Source organism: Myxocyprinus asiaticus, chromosome 6 (assembly GCF_019703515.2).
Source record: "Myxocyprinus asiaticus isolate MX2 ecotype Aquarium Trade chromosome 6, UBuf_Myxa_2, whole genome shotgun sequence".
Taxonomy (NCBI): domain Eukaryota; kingdom Metazoa; phylum Chordata; class Actinopteri; order Cypriniformes; family Catostomidae; genus Myxocyprinus; species Myxocyprinus asiaticus.
In genome coordinates, this window is record NC_059349.1 from 4948469 (window position 1) to 4971442 (window position 22974).

The 22974-nt window shown below is 38.6% G+C and overlaps 1 long non-coding RNA gene across 1 annotated transcript; it reads right to left on the bottom strand.

The window, feature by feature from the left end:
• Nucleotides 1-1302: 1302 nt before the first annotated feature.
• LOC127443000 (uncharacterized) lies at nucleotides 1303-22974 on the bottom strand. Its single transcript, XR_007897579.1, has 4 exons — nucleotides 21889-22974; nucleotides 9554-9589; nucleotides 9372-9433; nucleotides 1303-1882 (listed from the first exon to the last, which is right to left on the bottom strand). It is a non-coding gene; the product is annotated as an uncharacterized LOC127443000 (long non-coding RNA).

Below are 22974 nucleotides of genomic sequence, written 5' to 3' on the forward strand. Positions count from 1 at the left end.
AAAAAAAAAAAAAGACTCTTGTGAGGCAATTCTAGTGAATCAAAAACACTTCACACATCAATCGGAGCAGTTACTGACTGGTTGTTCATATGACAATCTGTAGTTATTGAATCAGAAAAAAAATTATGTGAAAGTTTATAAAGAATAAATGAATGAATTAAAAAATAAAATTTCACATTCGCTGTTTGTTTAGAATTTTCTTTTTAAATAAGTAATTACACTGAAAGAAATTATGATTTTGATTGATGATTGATGAAATTATTTTGTGGTGAAGTAAATATAGCAGAAAAGATTAAGTACTTTCTACATTGAATTAGCTAGTTTAAGTGTGAACTTGAAAACATTAAGTAAATTCTACATTTGTACTTAAATTAAAACTCATACAAATTAATGCTCTAGCTTATAAGTAAATATTATTCATGATTGTTTGTTATCTTTACAATGCATCATCTTGTATCAATCTTAATGTAGAAAACCTTGTCAAACTTACTCGCTAATTTGAGTTAATTGAGTAAAGTAAATTTTACTTAACTTTTCGAAGCTGGTGTGAAGTAAAAGTTACTGTATTAACTGAAATATTTGTTACATTTACTCACTCACTTTTATCAATATTATGTCATGAAGTAGATTTTTCTTAATTTAAAAGTGACAAAGGAAATCTGTGTGCAAAAACTTGCAAAATGAAAATTAAGTACATTTTACTAGTAATGTTTTTTCAGTGTAGGATTAATAATTGAATTGATTTCATCCTAAAAAGTCTGTAAGAATGTTATTACATTTATTGCTGATTCGTCTCTTTCGAGAAAATTGCATTTCTTATTTTCAAAACATTCTTCCTCAGAAGTAATAAAAAAATCATTATTGGAACCATTAAGGAACCAGAATCATTAAATTCATTATGATTCCCATCCTTATCAATGTTATTTGAAAAACACACACACACATATATATATATATATATATATATATATATATATATAAAGGTCATCAAAAAGAAAATGCAGTTTGTCAGCCCTCTTTTCTAATACATCTAAAATGTGTGCAAATTGTATAAAATTTGTTTAAAATTGTGAAATTTAAGAAGATACTCCATCTATTGCAGTCTATATTATAAGCATTATGACTTCTCTAATTACTGTGTTGTTATTTAGATTGGAATAAATGGACCTGATCACTGTTAATGCACTCTTAACTGAAGTTTCATTGCAATATCATCTTGGATGTTGAAAAACATAATAATGAAACAATATATCTCGAATATACATTTTTATTGTTAGATATGATGCATTTATTAGCCGTTAACATCCTGAACATAAGGTTGATCCCTGTCACAGTTACTAATGAATACATGGTTTTGTACATATGGCTTGAAATGCAATTACTGTAAGTATGCTAAACTGCTCTATTTGTGATTTGCTCAAGGTTGTGCACAGACACAGAGACCAGTTTTAAAAGTCATTTTGTGAGCCTACATTCATTCACATGGGCTGGAACCCTCCCACTAGATAGCAGCAGTGTTACATGTTTTATTACTAACCCAGGTTTTGGGGGAACTAAAGCAATGCCAAAAACACAGGGTTTCATGAGCAAAAATTTTGCTTTAGTGTCTACCAAAAGTGGTGGCAGACTAAAAAGGACCTCGGCTCAAAGGACCCTGATCTGAGGGATGTTTTGGTGTACATGTGTGTCTACCCTCGAGCTCAATGTGCTTCAGCTTCCAGAAGCAGCACATGGACTCCACTCTCTCCAGATAGTGGAAAAAAGCCAGTCTGCCCAGACTGACGCTCTCAGAGCACTGATGCACAGCTTTCAGTCTGGCCTGTTTGAGTGGAGGGGATTCATCTGGAGCACTGACTTCTCATGACTTGGTTTCTTCTCAGAACTAGATAGGTAAAACAAAAGACAAAATGAAAACAGATCATAAATCTGAAACAGACTGTATGTACTGACTTTCTTTCGTGCAACATAAAATGAGATGCTAGACAAAATCCCAGCCTCAGCCATCATTTTTAGGCTGAACTTTCTCTTTAACGGTGGTTTTTCATTTATTATTAAGGTTAATAATGATACACATCTTCACCTTATGTTATTAAAAAATACATTAAAAATGACTTGAAAATACTTTTTTTATGAAAATAAAGATGAATCTAATCTCATGGTGGACTGGAAATGTTCAATAACTTGTTTGTAGCCAAGCAATATTCCGGGTTCAATACAAGTTCACCTCAATCGACAGCATTTCATCTGTAATTTGACTGAAAAAATAAAAAAAAAATCTTTAAAGAAAGCAAAAATCTGGGTAACAGTGAGGCAATTACAACTGATCCGATGGGCCAATATGTAAATGTTAAAATACTCTCTGTTTCAAAAGTATAGACACAAGGCGTAATCAATATGCGTTTACATGATGAAATCACTTGCTATTCTTTCTTGTTCATTGCCATGATGACATAACTCAGTACACCCTAAACTGAAAACCCATAAAAACAATCATTTAAACAACTTTCCACTCAAATAATGCACAAGTTTTAACAGAAGAATTATTGTAAGTGCTTTTATAAAATTATAAGCTCCACATTTCTGATTTTAAACCCTCCAAAAATTGGCCCCATTCACTTCCATTGTAAGACCGCTTCTTGCTTTTTTTTCAAGAAAAGGACAGACGAGTTGAAATTATTTTTTGTGGTAATTAACGTGTCACAATGATGATAAAGATTATAATTTCCAAACAAAACAGTCTGGGAGAGTAGCCACATTTAACGGGGTAAGGGATGGGGCTAAACAGTCAATGTAAAGTTTAATGATAAAACTCAACATAAAACAAACACAGACACACATGCAACGCGGCTGCGTGCGTGCGTGCGTGCGTGCGTGCGTGTGTCTCTCTCTCTCTCTCTCTCTCTCTCTCTCTCACTGGTGCCTCCAGCTCCCCTTTATCTTGCTCTCCTGCTGATCAGCTGATTCAGTGCCGGCCGTGCATCATCATGGCCTGACCACTCCCTCCTCCTCATCACACCGCACACGTGGTAGTCATCACCTTTTTTTTTATATAACATATTTTTTTTAATAAACAAAGAACTGCATTAAAGAAATACATTATAAAATAAAAGTATACAAATAAATAACAGAAATGCTCAATTAGAATGAAAAACAAAAGGATTTTTGCTGCTTGTTCAGTTTACTTAATTAAAATACACTAAAGCAACACAGTTCAAGAACATATTGTCACAACTTCATTTCATTGTGTTTTATCAATTAAAAGTTGTTTAATCCATTTGAGTTGGGACTACATGAATACTTCGTGTTGTTAATATAGCATTGATGAAACTGGGCAGGGGATTTCCATTTCCCAGCATGCTTTGCATGGGACTTGATAGGCAGAGTAAATGTTAACATTAAGTGTTATTTTGTGTGTTTTTGTGCAAGATGAATATAAAGGGGGATGCTTGTTAGTGTTAAATGTTTTGTTATGTTGAGATTTAGAAGAGTTTCTGTTATGTTGCAGTGTTGGGGTTACCATTATGATGAAGAGGCTCCGATGAGGACTAACAATATGGACAGGTAGATGTCGCACATGAAACTGATCACTCGCTTCAGTGATCAATTACTGTGTTAACCATAACATAGTCACTAAACTACACTCTGTTGTGCTTTCAACCAGCATGTATTTAGCATGCTAACGTTCACTTTCACTAGTTAGTATATAAAGAAATAAAAGAGATTTATTTGAGTTACATTGACAAGTCTAATTTTGTTGGGTTTACCCAATTCAATAAGGTTCTTTCTACACAAACTGTTTGTGTTGAGATTACACAGTAATTTTAAGTTAAGAAAACTCATTTCAAACAGTTTACAGAATACACATAAATTGGATACACTATAGCAATTAGACAATTTGTTGGATAGATATTATTGAGTATCTTGAAAACAGACCTTATATCTTGTTAGAAATGCAGTATTTTTTGCAGATTTGTAGAAATGCATTAATTGTTTAAAAAAAATAGATAATAGATTTAAAAAAAATAGGGTTGCTCATGCAGTTTCTGCATTTTTCTTCAGTCTGTTCACACCAATGAAATGTGCTTTATGTGGCATTTTACACTGGCAGCCAAAAGTTTGGAATAATGTACAGATTTTGCTCTTATGGAAAGAAGTTGGTACTTTTATTCACCAAAGTGGCATTCAACTGATCACAATGTATAGTCATGACATTAATAACATGAAAAATTACTATTACAATTTGAAAAAAAAAATTTAAAAAATCAGAACTTCTTAAACTACTTCAAAGAGTTCTCATCAAAAAATCCTCCATGTGCAGCAATGACAACTTTGCAGATCCTTGGCATTCTAGCTGTCAGTTTGTCCAGATACTCAGGTGACATTTCACCCCACACTTCCTGTAGCACTTGCCATAGATGTGTCTTTTCGGGCACTTCTCACACACCTTACAGTCTAGCTGATCCCACAAAAGCTCAATGGGGTTAACATCCATAACACTCTTTTCCAATCATCTGTTGTCCAATGTCTCTGTTTCTTTGTCCACTCTAACCTTCTCTTTTTGTTTTTCTGTTCCAAAAGTGGCTTTTTCTTTGCATTTCTTCACATAAGGCCTGCACCCCTGAGTCTTCTCTTTACTGTTGTACATGAAACTGGTGTTGAGCGGGTAGAATTCAATGAAGCTGTCAGCTGAGGACATGTGAGGCATCTATTTCTCAAACTGGAGACTCTGATGTACTTATCCTCTTGTTTAGTTGTATTTGGGCCTTCCACATCTCTTTCTGTCCTTGTTAGACCCAGTTGTCCTTTGTCTTTGAAGACTGTAGTGTACACCTTTGTATGAAATCTTCAGCAATGCAATTTCAAGCATTGTATAGCCTTTTTAATTAGCAATTTAGCATGATTACTCAAGGATAAGGTGTTGGAGTGATGTCTGCTGGAAATGGGGCCTGTCTAAATTTGATCAAAAATGACTTTTTTCAAAAGTGATGGTGCTGTTTTTTACATCAGTAATGTTTTGACTATACCTTATGATCAGTTGAATGCCACTTTGGTGAATTAAAGTACCAATTTCCTTCCGAAACAGCTAAATCTGTACATTATTCCAAACTTCTGGCTGCCAGTGTGTGTGTGTGTGTGTGTGTGTGTGTGTGTGTGTGTGTATATATATATATATATATACACACACACACACACACACAGTACATTATTATTATAATAAACAACAGAAGTTGAAATATTTTTGCAAAATCATTAGTTTCCATCATCTTTCATGTGGACACGCCCCTTCCAACATCCCATCTCGGCAACTCGTGTATCATCTAGAATTCCAAGTTTCCCCACTCGTAAGTACGACTTCGCTTGATCGTTCAAGTGCTCGGATCTCTGAATTATGATATTTCTGATTCCACTCTACTCCGACTGCACATAACTCGTCGTGGGTTCCCTCTGGATTTTCCTATGAGATTTTATAATGGGGGTTTGAATTTATGAGTAAAATAAGGTCTGTGGTAAACATTACTTCACGATTCGTGGACGTTTTGTTCTACAACATAAATTTACACACAGTCATACCTCAAATGTGAATTTGAAGCCGCTGTGTTTAAAAAAAAAAAAAAAGAAAAAGTATGTCATTCAATACGGCTTCAAAATTCATGTTTGTGTAATGTATTCTAGTTTAATACATGATACGTAAGATGTACGTGGGTTGTACATAAGAAGGAAACACGTGTAACAGGAGACTAGATAAAGCATGTCAGTTCAGTAACCACCTGTGTGTCGTCTGACTTATTACTGATAAAATAATATATTACATGGTGTCAGAAGTTGTAAGTGCAGCGAAAGAAGAATGGCACAGCTACAACCACCCTTGCCGAAAACTGGAAGATTTGGATACAAAAACTCAACCTGTTCCTGACAGCAAGCGAAGAAGTCAGAAAAAGTGCAGTGTGCCACATTTCTACACGTCGCGGGTGAGGAGGCAATTAAAGTTTGCAATACTTTTGAATTTTGAGACAGTGAGAGAGACAAAATTGACGTTCTCAAACAAAAGTTCAAAGACTATTGTGAACCGAGAAAAAACCTACCTTACATCTGTCACATTCTTCGCGAGGGCTCAAGGACCGTCAGTGAATATTGATGCCTACGTCACGGACAAGAACAAGGCCAAAGACTGCCAGTTCAGAGAACTGCATGATTCATTAATCAGAGACAGAATTGTTTGTGGCATAAGAGATGACACGGTAAGAGCCAGATTACTTAAAGAGGCAGACCTCACATTAGCAAAAGCTGTGGACATTTTTCGAGCTAACGAAATCATGTCTAGCCAAGTAAAAGTGCTAAACAAAGAAGTAAACATGCACAAGATCAAAACTGTAAAAATTAAGTAAAAAACAAACAAGAGTATGCCAAAAGAAGTGCAACATGACTCGAGTGACAACACAAAATGCAGCAGATGTGGTTATAAACATGAGCAGAGAAAATGTCCTGCCTACGCAAAAATGTGCAGAAATGAGCGTAAACAAAACAATAAAATGCACACGCTTGAACAGACAGAAGAAGATGACAAAAAATATGTTCCTAGGCACGGTAGAAGTGCAGAGAAACAAAGTGAAAAGTATACAAACTGTCACAACAGAGACAGAAAAAGAGAAAAAAAAAAGTGGTCAGAAATACTCGAGATAAGAGGCAAGCAAATCACATTGAAGCTGGACTCTGGTGCAGAATGTAATGTTCTCTCGTTTAAGACTTTCAATTCATTGGGCATAATGGAGAAGCTGAATAAATCCACCTGCAAGTTGCTTACGTACTCTGGACACCAGATGTCGCCATTGGGACAGAAACAGTTAACCTGTGAGTACAAAGGTCAAAAATAAAAAATTCAGTTCCAGATCATAGAAAGAGATGCTCCTACAATACTAGGAAGAGCTACTTGTCAAGCTTTGGGCATGATAAAAAGGATACATGAAGTGTCTGTTGATGATGACATTCTGAAACAGTATGAAGATCTGTTCACTGGTCTAGGGTGCATGCCCGGATTCCATCGCATTCAAGTGGATCTGTCAGTAAAGCCTGTTATACATGCTCCACGAAAAGTTCCTGTCATACTAAAAGAAAGAATAATAGTAGAGCTGCGCAGGATGGAGGACACAAATGTCATTGCGAGACAAACAGAGCCAACTGGGTGGGTGAGTAGCATGGTGACAATTGTCAAGCCAGATACATTTTGCATATGTCTCGACCCGCAGGATTTGAACAAGGCAATTAAACGTGAGCACTACCCACTGCTCACAATAGAAGAAGTCTTGTCAAACATGCCAAATGCCAAAGTATTCACTGTGCTTGATGCCAACCAAGGGTTCTGGCAGATAATATTGGATAAGGAAAGCTCCAAATTGTGTACATTCAACATGCCCATAGGAAGATACAGGTTCCTACGTTTGCCTTTCGGAATATCATCAGCATCTGAAGTATTCCAAAGAGCTGTAGCACAAATGATTGAAGATCTGGATGGTGTGATAAACATTGTGGATGATCTGCTGGTATGGGGTGAAACAATACAAGAGCATGACGCCAGACTGATAAAACTCTTTGAAAGGGCAAGAGAGTACAACCTCAAGCTGAACAAAAAGAAATGTCAGATCAGAACTTCGCAGATCAAGTATATTGGTCATGTACTGACAGCTGAAGGACTGAAACCAGATGAAGAGAAGGTGAGAGCCGTAGTTCAGTTACCTCCACCAGAAGACAAACAAGCTCTATAAAAATTTCTGGGTATGTTGCAGTATCTTGCCAAGTTCATTCCCAACTTGTCAGAAGTAAGTGCTTCTCTCAGACAGCTGCTGGAGAATGATGCTGAATGGATCTGGGGAAGTGAACAAGAAAAAAGTTTTCAGAAACTCAAAACACTAACAATGAACACACCAACACGAAATTCTACTATGTCAACAAACCGTTAACATTGTCAGTAGATGCCAGCTCTGAAGGAATGGGTGCAGTTTTGCTACAAGATCACAGACCAGTAGCATATGGATCAAGAGCGCTCACAGACTGTCAATGTAGATATGCGCAAATTGAGAAGGAACTACTTGCTATCATATACGGATGTGAAAGGTTCCACCAATATGTATATGGCAGAGAAGTTCAAGTAGAGAGTGATCACAAGCCGCTTGAGAGCATTTTCAAAAAAACGCTACACCAAACACCATTGAGACTACAAAGGATGTTGCTCAGACTCCAAAGGTACAAGCTGAAAGTCACATACAAGCCGGGCAAAGAGATGCATTTAGCAGAGTCGTGCTTACCTTGATGAACACACCGAAGACCTGCTTGAAGAGGAGTTGGAGGTAAACTGCATCACACCTCAGCTACCTGTATCTGAAAAGAAACTGCAAGACTTCAGAAAAGCAACAGCTGGTGATCCTGAAATGCAGATGTTGAAAGACTACATCATGAAAGGATGGCCTGCTGAGAAAGGCTCAGTTCACAAAGATGTTCAGAAATATTGGACATTTAAAGAGGAACTCAGTTACACATCAGGATTGCTGTTCAAAGCTGCAAAACTCATAATTCCAAACAAAATGAGAAATGAAATACTGGACCGAATTCATGAGTCACATCTGGGCATGGTGAAATGCAAGGAAAAAGCAAGAGACATCATTTATTGTCCAGGAATGTCAGCTCAAATTGAGAAAATGGTATCTCAATGTGCCATATGCAACACTCATCAAAACAGTCACTCAAGAGAATCACTAATACCTCACACATTGCCAGGAAGACCATGGGCAAAGGTCGGTACTGATTTGTTTCAGCACAATTGTTCAGAATATTTGCTGTGTGTAGACTACTACTCCAAATTTCCAGAAATTGCAAAGCTGAGTGGCACTACGAGCAGAGGAATGATCACTGCATTGAAATCACTGTTTGCCAGACATGGTATACCGGATGTGGTAATATCAGATAATGGTCCACAATATGCCAGTCACGAATTCAAATGTTTTGCAGAAAACTGGGAATTTGAGCACAAAACGTCTAGTCCGGGAAATGCTCGGTCTAATGGACAAGCAGAAAGAATAGTCCAGACCATCAAGAAAATGCTCACAAAGTCACAAAGTGAGAATGGAGATCCATATGTTCATTGATGGAATATCGCAATACTCCACTAGATGGCATTGGACTGTCACCGGCACAACTTTTAATGGGGAAAAGGTTGAAAACGAAACTTCCACCACATTGTTGACTCCAAAAGGAAGTGGACAAATTCAAGAAAAGCTCAAAAACAGGCAGTCAAAGCAGAAATGTTATTATGACAAAAACACCAAAAAATTGCCGGACATATCACCAGGGGACAAAGTGAGGATACAGCAAGGACAAACCTGGAAGCCTGCAACAGTTCTTAAGAAACATGAATTGCCAAGATCGTATGTTCTTCGCACACCTGATGGAAAGGTTTACAGAAGAAACAGAAAGCATCTGTTAAAAACAAGTGAACAAACTGACTTTTACACTGAGTCAAACTCAAATACAATGCTGGAAGAAGAAACAAATCCAGACTTACCTTTTGTGGTGAAGCACACACATCAAAATGGTTCACCTGAAAGACAGAGCAAGCCAGCTATCACCACAAGATTTGGAAGAGAAGTTAAAATGCCATCAAGATTCAAAGACTATAAAATGCATTAGATTACTTATTGATTTAAAGGTCTCAAAGTAAATGCTAAATGATATAGTTAAGTAATAAATCTAATGTTTGGTGAATACATTGTTGAATGTTGAGACAAATGTTAAAGTTCTGAATTGTTTAAAAAAAAAAAAAAAAAACAGGAGATGTAATGTATTCTAGTTTAATTCATGATACATAAGATGTACGTGAGTTGTACGTAAGCAGGAGACAGTGTAATAGGAGACTAGATAAAGCATGTCAGTTCAGTAACCACCTGTGTGTCGTCTGACTTATTACTGATAGAATACTCTATTACAGTTTGCGGTATGAAAGTGTGTAATTTATGTTGTAGAACAAAACGTCCACGAATCGTCAAGTCCTGTTTACCACAGACTTTATTTTGATAAAGATCAAATATTGATCATCATGATGGCGCCGCGGATGGCTGCCTCAGTGTGGAGATCCTCAGTTCTTTTGTTGTTTTTGTTTGTTTGTCCTGTGTTTAGTAATCTTTTTCCAGTCAGTTTTAACAGAGATGAACTGCTGAACATTCAACAGCATGTACCAGACAATCTTTTCCTGGTTTTTGAATATTCAGACATTTTGCTAAACATTTTAGTTGGAGTGATGCCGAGTATTCACTTAACGAATCTCCGCTCTCTTCCTAACAAAACGGACGAACTACATCTCCTCACCCACACAAACAAGGACTTTTCAACCTCTGCTGCCTTGTGCTTCACAGAGACCTGGCTGAGTGAAGCCATTCCGGACAGCGCGTTACATCTGCCAGGCTTCCAGCTGTTCAGAGCAGATCGCATCACGGAGTTAACGGGGAAAACAAGAGGTGGTGGAACATGCTTTTATATAAGTGAAAGTTAGTGTACAGGTGTAACAACCTTAAAGAGGATGTGCTGTCCTAATTTGGAAGCACTCTTTATTAACTGTAAGCCTTTCTACTCACCGCAGGAGTTTTCCTCGTTTATTCTGGTGAGTGTGTATATCGCGCCAAACGCATGTTTGAACACAGCACTGCAACAGCTGGCTGATCAAATCACAGACATGGAACAACAATACCCGGACTCAGTTATTATTAATCTTGGGGATTTTAACCAAGCAAATCTCACACGTAAACTGCCCAAATACAAACAGCACATCACATGCCCCACCAGAGACACATATATACTGGATCATTGCTACGCAACAATAAAGGATGCATATCGCTCTGTCCCTAGAGCAGCTTTGGGACTCTCTGATCACTGTTTGGTTCATCTTCTTCCAACCTACAGGCAAAAATTAAAATCAACAATGCCAGTACTAAGGACTGTAAAGAGATGGACCAATGAAGCAGAGCGGGAACTACAAGCCTGCTTCGATTGCATGGATTGGAGTGTTTTTGAGGCTGCAGCCAGAGACCTGGATGAGCTTACAGATACTGTTACATCATATATCAGTTTCTGTGAGGATATGTGCATTCCTACTAGGACTTATTTAAAGTTCAACAACGACAAACCATGGTTTACAGCAGAGCTCAGGCAGCTTCGTCAGGCCAAAGAGGATGCTTACAGGGGTGGGGATAAAGTCTTGTACAATCAGGCCAGGAACACACTGAACAGGGATATCAGAGTGGCTAAAAGAAGATACTCTGAGAAACTGAAAAACAAGTTTTCAGCTAATGACCCTGCATCAGTGTGGAGTGGAATGAAACAACTCACAAATTACAGGACTCCTTCCCCCAACCCTGTAGGGAACCAACAACTGGCTGACGACCTGAATGTGTTCTCACACCCCACACCCACTCTGACCTTCACTTCACACAAACACCAACACCTCCTCCAACCCCCCTTCTGCTACTCAACCTGCACTTAATATCTGTGAAGATGATGTGAGCCGCGTCTTTCGGAAACAAAAGACGAGGAAGGCTTCAGGCCCAGATGGCGTCTCACCAGCATGTTTTCAATCCTGTGCTAACCAGCTGGCCCCCATCTTCATACAGATCTTCATTAGATTACTGGAGCAGTGTGAAGTCCCATGCTGCTTCAAACACTCAATCATTATTCCTGTCCCAAAGAAACCAAAAATCACAGGACTTAATGACTACAGACCTGTCGCCCTGACGTCTGTGGTCATGAAATCATTTGAGAGACTGGTGTTGGCCCACCTGAAGAACATCACTGGACCCTTTCTAGATTCCCTTCAATTTGCTTATCGAGCAAACAGGTCAGTGGATGATGCAGTCAACATAGGATTGCATCATATCCTGCAACATCTGGACAGACCAGGGGCATATGCAAGGATACTTTTTGTGGACTTCAGTTCAGCTTTCAACACCATCATAACAGCTATACTCCAGAATAAATTACACCAAATCTGTTCCCATGTCTATCTGTCAATGGATTACCAGCTTTCTGACGGACAGGCAGCAGCTTGTGAGACAGGGGAAACTCACTTCTAGCACCTGCACAATCAGCACCGGTGCCCCCCAGGAATGTGTGCTCTCCCCACTACTCTTCTCCCTCTACACCAATGACTGCATCGCCAAGGACCCCTCTGTAAAGCTCCTGAAGTTTGTAGACGACACCACTCTCATCGACCTCATCCGAGATGACGATGAGTCTGCATACAGAAGGGAGGTTGTACAGCTGGCTGTCTGGTGCAGTCAAAACAACCTTGAGCTGAACACGCTCAAAACGGTGGAGATCATTGTGGACTTTAGGAGAAACACCCCAACACTGACCCCCCTCACCATTCTAAACAGCACTGTGGCAGCAGTGGAGTCATTCAGGTTCCTGGGCACTACCATCTCACAGGACCTGAAGTGGGAGACCCACATTGACTCCATTGTGAAAAAGGCCCAGCAGAGGTTGTACTTCCTTCGCCAGCTGAGGAAATTCAACCTGCCACAGGCGCTGCTGATACAGTTTTACTCAGCAGTCATTGAGTCTGTGCTCTGCACTTCAATAACTGTCTCGTTTGGTTCAGCTACGAAATCAGAAATCAGAAGACTACAAAGGACAGTTCGGACTGCTGAGAGGATTATTGGTTGCCCCCTGCCCCCACACTTCAAGAACTATACATTTCCAGAGTGAGGAAAAAGGCTGGAAAAATCACTCTGAACCCCACTCACCCTGCCCCCTACCTTTTTGAACAGTTTTTTCCCTCAGGCTATCCATCTCATGAACAGTTAAATAGCCCCATTGAGCAATAACTATGTGCAATACACAGTTTAGTCTTTCTTATATTTATCCAACACATCCAACCTCTTCTGCCATTTCATTCCTCTGAAAAAAACAAAACAAAAAAACATTTGCACTGTACATAACAGATTTGTATTAGATTTGCACTACCCATGTGTATGTGTGTATGTATGTGTGTGTCTGTACGTATGTGTATAATTAGTTTTATTTTTTATTTTTTTATTATTATCTATGTCTTGCTGCTGTTTGTTTTTGTATTGTTGTACACTGGAAGCTCCTGTCACCAAGACAAATTCCTTGTATGTGTAATCATACTTAGCAATAAAGCTCATTCTGATTCTGATTTTACTCATAAATTGAAAAATCCCATTATGGAAACTCAAAGGAAAATCCTGAGGGAACACATGGTGAATTAGACTTCCGGGTTTTTGGACTACAACCTGAACAGCTCAATGGGTCTTATATTTTACCCTCAAAAACTAAGAAAAGAATAAAAAAAATTAAAAAATGCATTAAAAAAAATAGTCTATTTTTAAACCATACGATTTTTGTTTTTGCAAAGTTACAACATTAATTTTTTACCATTCTCTGTAATATGCAAAAGTAAAATGTATTATTTAAATTCTAAATGGTAGTATTTGTTTGACAGCATTTAATTTATTCTGATTTTAATAAAAAAATAATAATAATAATAATATATATAGAGAGAGAGAGAGAGAGAGAGAGAGAGAGAATTTTGTCAGTAATGAGAATAAGAATTTGGGTTGAAAATGTGCTTAGTTGACGAAAATAATGGATTAAGCTTTTTTCATAAAATAAAAATATCATTTTTGTGTAAAATTCTAATTCTTAATTTGTTTTGTTTTCTTTGTTCTGTATGTATGTTTTTTTATTTTTATTTTTTTTGGAGTGAAATATGATTTGGACATTTCTTTTTGAAATTCACCTTGTTATCCTTTTAGAATTTTTGTAAGACAAACACACAATCCTACACCCTCAAATTCATCATTGCCAATAGTCTCTTAGTGCCTCGATTCCTTTATCCCACATTCAGAAACATGTGTCATAGTCCATCGTGTGTCAGGTGTCTGGTTTCACATATTTATTTTGGAAGTTTATAGAGTTTGTCACATGGATTTACAGCTGAGTCGAGACTTATAGAGCTGGTCAACAGGGTTGAGTACACGAAGAAGGTCTGTTTGCCTTGGCTTGCACGTGTCAGATTTTGCAGTTCTCAGTATGTGGTATACAACACGGTTTGTTGTAATGCAGTTAATACATTATTTTAATTTAAACCATACTTCAGGGATGCGATTCTTCATGTTATCGACAATGTCCTGTCCAGTGCATTCTCGATGAGCATTTTTCACCCAAAAAAGTGTCATTCAACCTTCCCTCGGAACTTCACTCACAAACTTCACAGCTGCTTCTGCGTCACGCACACACTTTGTTGAGAACATGTGAGACAGAGGCTCCTACGGAGCCCCTAAAGGGCCAAAGTGGTGGGGATAAAATGTGTTGGGTCGGGAAAGAAATAAGCAAATGCTTTTGCATTCTCTTACAAACTTTTGCGTTCTCTCACACATTATTTTGCATTATAATGACAGTCTCCTGCTAGCTCTACTGTGTATTCCAGCATTATTCCATCTATTGAGTTCAACAAGAAAGCCAGAGCAATGTAAGAGTGAAGCCCAAAAGAAGGTTTTGGGATTTAAAATAACTGCAATTCGGAACTCACTTTTAAATAATTCATATGGCCACCATGATTGCTGTCCCTTTGGAGTGCCCTGTGGAGGCATCATTTATTCAGTTTGGTGCACCAGTGTTGAATGATTGACTCACTCATAACACATTCACTTGCCGCCATCTGCTGGCGCACAATAAATGGACACATAAACATACGTATATATAAAAAAAATTGTTGATATTTGAGCATATATGATGTTTAAATTCCACTATAGTTTGGGAAAACATGCTACATAAATAAAAGTCATTTTGTAGCATTTTTAAATATGTTGCATTTTGAATTGCATTTAAAATCTTTTTCTTTTTTTTTTTGCATATGACATACAGTATATCAGATGTATGATGCAATACAGAAAGGAGTCACTGTATCTTTTCACTCATTAGGAGTTTCAATATACAGTTTTCCACAAAAAGTAGACACCGGCACCTGTAGTCTTAACTCTCATAAATGCAATAGCCAGCAGAGCATTTAGATGTGGGAATGCATAGTCGACAGCACAAGTTTTGCAAGAGAATGCAAAATAATTTGCAAGAGAATGCAAAGTTTCTCAGGGGAACGCAAAGTTTTGTGAGAGAACGCAAAATAATTTGCGAGAGAACGCAAAGTTTCTCGGGGGAACGCAAAGTTTTGCGAGAGAAGGCAAAATAATTTGCGAGAGAACGCAAAGTTACTCGGGGGAACGTAAAGTTTTGCGAGAGAACGCAAAATAATTTGCGAGAGAACGCAAAGTTTCTCGAGGGAAGCAAAGTTTTACAAGAGAATGCAAAGTTTCTCAGGGGAATGCAAAGTTTTGCTAGAGAACGCAAAATAATTTGCGAGAGAATGCAAAATAATTTGCGAGAGAACGCAAAGTTTTGCTAGAGAACGCAAAATAATTTGCAAGAGAACGCAAAGTTTCATTGGGGAACGCAAAGTTTTGCAAGAGAACGCAAAATTATTTGTGAGAACGCAAAATGATTTGTAAGAGAACACAGTTTCTCGGGATAACGCAAAGTTTTGCGAGAGGACGCAAAATAATTTGCGAGAGAACGCAAAGTTTTTCGGGGGAACGCAAAGTTTTGTGAGAGAACGCAAAATAATTTGTGAGAGAAAGCAAAGTTTCTCGGGGGAACGCAAAGTTTTGAGAGAGAACGCAAAATAATTTGCGAGAGAATGCAACGTTTCTTGGGGAAGCAAAGTTTTGCTAGAGAACGCAAAATAATTTGCAAGAGAACGCAAAGTTTTGAGAGAGAACGCAAAATAATTTGCGAGAGAACGCAAAGTTTCTCGGGGGAACGCAAAGTTTTGCGAGAGAATGCAAAATAATTTGCGAGACAACGCAAAGTTTCTCGGGGGAACGCAAAGTTTTGCGAGAGCAGGCAAAATAATTTGCGAGAGAACGCAAAGTTTCTCGAGGGAAGCAAAGTTTTACAAGAGAATGCAAAGTTTCTCAGGGGAATGCAAAGTTTTGCTAGAGAACGCAAAATAATTTGCAAGAGAATGCAAAATAATTTGCGAGAGAACGCAAAGTTTCTCGGGGAATGCAAAGTTTTGCTAGAGAACGCAAAATCATTTGCAAGAGAAAGCAAAGTTTCATGGGGGAACGCAAAGTTTTGCAAGAGAACGCAAAATAATTTGTGAGAGAACGCAAAATGATTTGTAAGAGAACACAGTTTCTCGGGATAACGCAAAGTTTTGTGAGAGGACGCAAAAGCATTTGCTTATTCTTTTCCCGCTACTAATTTTATCCCCACCACTGTGGCCCTTTAGGGGCTCAGTAGGATTCTGATTTTCGCCATCAGGACTTCATTTGAAAATGTTTAGTCTAGACTAATTTTTCCCCTGTTTAGATTGGAAAATGAACGGGTAACATATGTAATAATGGACATGAGATTTTGGAAGAGCACTCTCTGTAAAAACTCCTAAGGGTTTGGCACTCCTAAGAACATGTAATATTACATTTTTATTCATTAGCATTTTCACATTAATGTGGAAAAATCAGCGTGACAGTTGTAAAAGCAGCACAGGAACAGTACATGTTGAGGGAAATCTCGTTGACCTCTGAAACACTGGTATATGATATCCGCAGCATTATGGAGTGAATTAAAATTGAAATCGCGATGCATGGCATATCCGCGTTTAACAATGCATTAACTGCTTCAGTCAGTACTGAACTATCTGGTGGCGCCATCTAGCGGCTGTGTGTGGGAAAACACTGAGATGACAGCTTCAATATGAGATGACCCAAAGTTTATCATATTACAATCCTGCCCCCCACTTTGCTCGGTATATTTTCCTGCTTTTTTTGTGCTTAGCCGATCACATGCCTGATCACTGTGTATGACAGGATGGTTTTAACAGTAATGAGAATGTGGGTGGAAAATGTACTTGGGTATATGTGATTAAAAGTGTACTTGTATGTGATTATTTTGTAACGCAAAAAACAAAAAACGTAATGGTCATAAAATTGGCTTCATTTTCTTTATGCAAAATATAATTTCATTTTTCTTTTTCTTTTGGAGTCAAAAGTTTGTAACACTTTACCATGAGATTCTATACGTTAACATAAGTTAATGCTTTATTATTTGAACATCATAACTTTGTTTGCAATAATTTATTAACCCTCCTGTTCTGATCAAGTAGGGCTGCTTACTTTGCTGTTTGCGGTGGTTTTTGACCAGACACAGTGCAGGTGTATTTTATTTTATTTTTTAAAGAAATAACATCTCTTTTTACCTGACGTAAAAACAATAAAATTATGCACTTCTTTGGGGGTTTAATGTTTTTTTATTTATTTTTTTTATTTACATATACATTTCTCGATTTCACCATTTATTTGCATATGCAAATCAGCAAATTTATGTAACTTCAGTACAGAAAAAAATAAATAGTTGAAACATGAAGAAAATATGAGAATGTGTCATGTATCGAGGGCAGATTGCTGCCATCTGGTAAAAAAAATGTCATGACATGACAATAATAGCAAGTAGGTGGCTGCATGTGTATTATCATATACATTATCAAACTATTATGTCAAATATTAGCTTTTTGTTTTTTCATAATGTCACATTATGCTTACACTCAAACCTGACCAGGTGTTACAAAGAGAAGACATAAAAGAATCATTTTGTTACCAATCAATTATTTTAAACATCAAAATGTAATAACAAAGTAAATTAATAATAATGGAATAGAATTTAAGGAAAGTAATAGTAATAAACAGAAAGGAACAGCAATGGACTGTTAAAGTTCAGTTAGTGTATAAAACAGAAGACAGACTTTGTTCTCTGTTTGTGCGTGTTTGCATTTGTGTGTTTGCGTGTGTTTTGTTCTGTGTTCTGGCTATGTTAGTCTCACCCATTTATTTCTGTGTGTGTGTGTGTGTGCTGCATTGTGGGTGTTATATGGTCTTACCCCATTATTTATGTGTGTGTGTGTGTGTGTGTGTGTGTGTGTTCTGCATTGTGGGTGTTATATGGTCTTACCCCATTATTTATGTGTGTGTGTGTGTGTGTGTGTGTGTGTGTGTGTGTGTGTGTGTGTGTGTGTGTGTGTGTTCTGCATTGTGGTTGATTTATAGATTTTATCTGACAGAATAAAAAAAATTATCTGTCATAGTGTCACAAGTTCATTTGTGTGTGGGTATTTGTGTTTGGGAGGGGGTGTATCTTTTGCACTGTGATGCATTGTGGATGATTAATATATTGTATCTGACAAATTAAAATAAAAATTGCTTTTGTTGTTTAGTCTTTCCCATTCATTTCCTTTGGCCGGTCAATTTTGCAAATTGCAAAGTTGACAGCAAAGTTGTCTTCTCTTATTTTTTATTTTTATTTTTACAACCACAGACTTATCGAATCAAGTCAATTTTGTGTGTGTGTGTTCGGATGGCTAGTGGTGGAAAATTCACAAAGTCTTGTACCACTTATGAAATCTGAAAAATGTATTTCGGTCAAAAATTACAAAGCAGAATAGAAAGGTTAAAGTTGATTTATACAGTAAATTGTTAATCGTTGGCTCAAAATGCATGAACTAATGTTAACGTATACAACTTTTAATTTAAAAAATGTATTACTGTATGTAGAAATTGACAAGCTTAATAAATGCTATAAATGATTGTTATTTATTATTATACAGAGTAGTGCCATATTTATTAAAAATTATAAATGAGGATGTTAGGAATAGACTTACAGTCTCTTCAGTGGCATGCGCTGCAGAAAGCTATATTAAAGCCCCTAGATCACATCTAATATTGTGTGTTTTGTTTACTGAAAAGTTTTTGGAAAGATGTTTATATATATACACTATATTGCCAAAAGTATTCGCTCATCTGCCTTTAGACGCATATGAACTTAAGTGACATCCCATTCTTAATCCATAGGGTTTAATATGACGTCGGCCCACCCTTTGCAGCTATAACAGCTTCAACTCTTCTGGGAAGGCTTTCCACAAGGTTTAGGAGTGTGTTTATGGGAATTTTTGACCATTCTTCCAGAAGCGCATTTGTGAGGTCAGACACTGATGTTGGACGAGAAGGCCTGGCTCACAGTCTTCGCTCTAATTCATCCCAAAGGTGCTCTATCGGGTTGAGGTCAGGACTCTGTGCAGGCCAGTCAAGTTCTTCCACACCAAACTCGCTCATCCATGTCTTTATGGACCTTGCTTTGTGCACTGGTGCGCAGTCATGTTGGAACAGGAAGGGGCCATCCCCAAACTGTTCCCACAAAGTTGGGAGCATGGAATTGTCCAAAATCTCTTGGTATGCTGAAGCATTCAGAGTTCCTTTCACTGGAACTAAGGGGCCAAGCCCAGCTCCTGAAAAACAACAACCCCACACCATAATCCCCCCTCCACCAAACTTCACAGTTGGCACAATGCAGTCAGACAAGTACCGTTCTCCTGGCAACCGCCAAACCCAGACTCGTCCATCAGATTGCCAGATGGAGAAGCGTGATTCGTCACTCCAGAGAACGCGTCTCCACTGCTCTAGAGTCCAGTGGCGGCGTGCTTTACACCACTGCATCCGACGCTTTGCATTGCACTTGGTGATGTATGGCTTGGATGCAGCTGCTCGGCCACGGAAACCCATTCCATGAAGCTCTCTACGCACTGTTCTTGAGCTAATCTGAAGGCCACATGAACTTTGGAGGTCTGTAGCGATTGACTCTGCAGAAAGTTGGCGACCTCTGCGCACTATGCGCCTCAGCATCCGCTGACCCCGCTCTGTCATTTTACGTGGCCTACCACTTCGTGGCTGAGTTACTGTCATTCCCAATCGCTTCCACTTTGTTATAATACCACTGACAGTTGACTGTGGAATATTTAGTAGCGAGGAAATTTCACGACTGGACTTGTTGCACAGGTGGCATCCTATCACAGTACCACGCTGGAATTCACTGAGCTCCTGAGAGTGACCCATTCTTTCACAAATGTTTGTAGAAGCAGTCTGCATGCCTAGGTGCTTCATTTTATACACCTGTGGCCATGGAAGTGATTGGAACACCTGAATTCAATTATTTGGATGGGTGAGCGAATACTTTGGCAATATAGTGTATATATATATATATATATAGTCAGCCTCATTTTCATTCCTGTCACTATGGCACTACTCTGAATGAGGTCCATTGTGTTAACTATTGTTAATGTGTACAAACATGTTGTAAAGTGTTAAGGAAATGTAAAATAAGAGTGATAAGGAAATGCTGATAAGTTGTGAAAACAACTATCATGTATTGAAACAACCTGGAGTCAGTAACTAATATCATTATCATATATTTTGTTCTATTTGCTATTTACAGACCACTCTGACTCACATTACTGCCAGTTCCGTCAAGAAGTAAGGCACGGGACATTTATGCCAGTAAGATATCATGCCTAGTGTAGATACAGCTGGCACAAGATCACCCTGGAAGCATGTATACTTGTATATGCCAGGCAGCCAATGCAGTTTATCCTTAACAACAGTGCCAGGGCCCTGAATATACGCACACAGCAGACAATGCATGCCAGCCAAGTTTTCCTGTTTAGTTTGGATTTGAGAACCTAATGCATGTTCCCACTGAAAAGAGCAACATATATCTATAATGGAATTTAGGGCTGCCCTTTATTATGTGGTCCCTGAATACCAAAAATAGTATTATTAAGACTATGTAGCTCATCCACTGGAAAATATTAGACAGAAAATAGGTGGTACTGTATATAGGCAAGGTCAACTGTAAAATGAAATGATTGTGAACCAGTCAGTCACAACGAAAATAGTAACTTACAGTACTTTTTGGATTGGAGCAATCAGGGATCAACAAAATATTATGATACTAATATTTAGTGTTGTAAAATCAGAATCAGAATGAGCTTTATTGCCAAGTGTTCTCACGTGCACAAGGAATTTTTTTTTGGTGATAGGATAAACAATTGCACACAGAACATTACAGTGTTTGGAAGGTTTGAGTTTGAGTCCTGCCATGCGAAAATGTTGGAAAACTTCACGTAAGTGAATCAAATGTTGAGAAAAGTCAGGACTATAAACGATGATATCATGTAAGTAAATTAGGCAAACACTCCAATGCAGGCCACAAAGCACTAGTTCCATCAAGTGTTGGATGCTGGGTAGAGCATTAGATATGCCCATCGGCATCATGCAAAATTGGTATAGGCCAGACCCAGTGGAGAAAGCGGTTTTCTCTTTGTCACTTGGGTCAAGAAGAATTTGCCAGTAGCCGGCAGTAAAATCAATGGTGCTGAATACTTTAGCTCCAGCGAGTCTATCAAGGGTGTCGTCAACTCTAGGAAGCGGGTGTGAATCTTTGATCGTGACATCATTGAGTCACCGGTAGTCGATACAAAATCGATGCATGCCGTCTTTTTTCCGCACAAGCACTACCGGAGCCGACCAGGGACTGTGAGACTCCTCAATGATATCATGATCCAAAAGTTTTTCCACCTCCTGTTGCAACAGAACCTGAGTGGCTGGTGATGTACGGTATGGACGTAATTTAATCGGGGCAGCATTGACGAGCATTCAGATACGTTTGAAATGTGGCCAAAAATGTTGTTCAACCAAAAACAGTACTCAAGCTGGCTTTCGTTAATGCATAATCTGCCTGCACAGTAGGAGAGAGGAACTGCCAGTATGCAAAAGCAGGGCCTGTGAGCCTCACAGGGAGAAGTTTAGCCTTTTCAAGTGGTGATGCTGCAACATTAAGTGCCACTTCAAATCTTTGTATGCATGAACTAAATGATTCTGTCCCCTCACTGGAAAAAGGTGCAGGAAGTTCAATTTTAAATGGTAGATGTGAATTTGAAGCACTCACAATTTCTCTGGCTTGTGATGACTCTCCTGCAGCTGCGTTCTCATCGTCCACCATTTCGTGTGAGGGAGGGAGAGTAAGTAAAAAAAAAAGAAAGAGAAAAAAAAATGCACGTAATCCAACTTGCACGTGGAGATGCACGTGAGAATTCATAGCGGTTATTTCTCAGCGCTTGCAAGATATGGTGATGGTATGCACAGCATTCGACTGCAAACAAGTGTCCCAGCAATAATATATATAGCCAACCACCGCTGCTACCAGTGTAAAACTGCTATCCTCATACTGCGGTAGTGCGTGAGCTTAGCGTTGATCCACTGACCATTCTTACAGAGCGTGATTTCATGGGTCCTAGGCTATCTGCCAGTCGGCTGTGAACCTCAGTCAATGCAGGACACAATGCAGCTTCTGAGTGAATGCAATGTTTTATTAAACATTCAGATAGGCATATAAAACCCATTTCACTGGATCACACATGTGCTTCCCCTCTGTTTATCTTCCCCTCGCGCCCTCTCTCCCAAGCGCTACCCTTGCGTGAACTTCTGCGAGAGTCTCATTCTAACTCATAAAACTTTGTGTCAACATTCTTCTCCTACAGAATGTAAACAGCAAGATAACTTAGCATTGACAACTCACCAACTGTAACTGCCACTGTAACTGGTGTCCCGAGTGGTCTCTCTACTAACAGTGGGACGATGTCCCACTACACCATTCATTTGGGCATTGCTTTGTCCATTGTGTGTTTTAACGGATTTGTACTGTACCCGCAATTTTAATATTTTCCCAGAATATGTACCGTTGTGTGCTGGATACTCAACCTGGCAAAACTCCACCTTTGACATTGACCCTGCCTCAGTCCCCAGTTGGACTTGTTTGGCCCAAAGGTAATCGGCAGGCCAAAGGCCATTGGCCCTGAGAAAGCCCCGAGGAGGCACAATGAAGCCCCAGAAGTGACAGTGGGAATGCAACTGGTCCTGGCACGCATTAGCATGCTCTCATTTGGCCCGATAGTGGAAACACGGCTAATGTCTATGATGATCACAGTCCTGGTCCAGGCTGAAGGCAAAAATGCTATGCAAAGCAACAAAATCA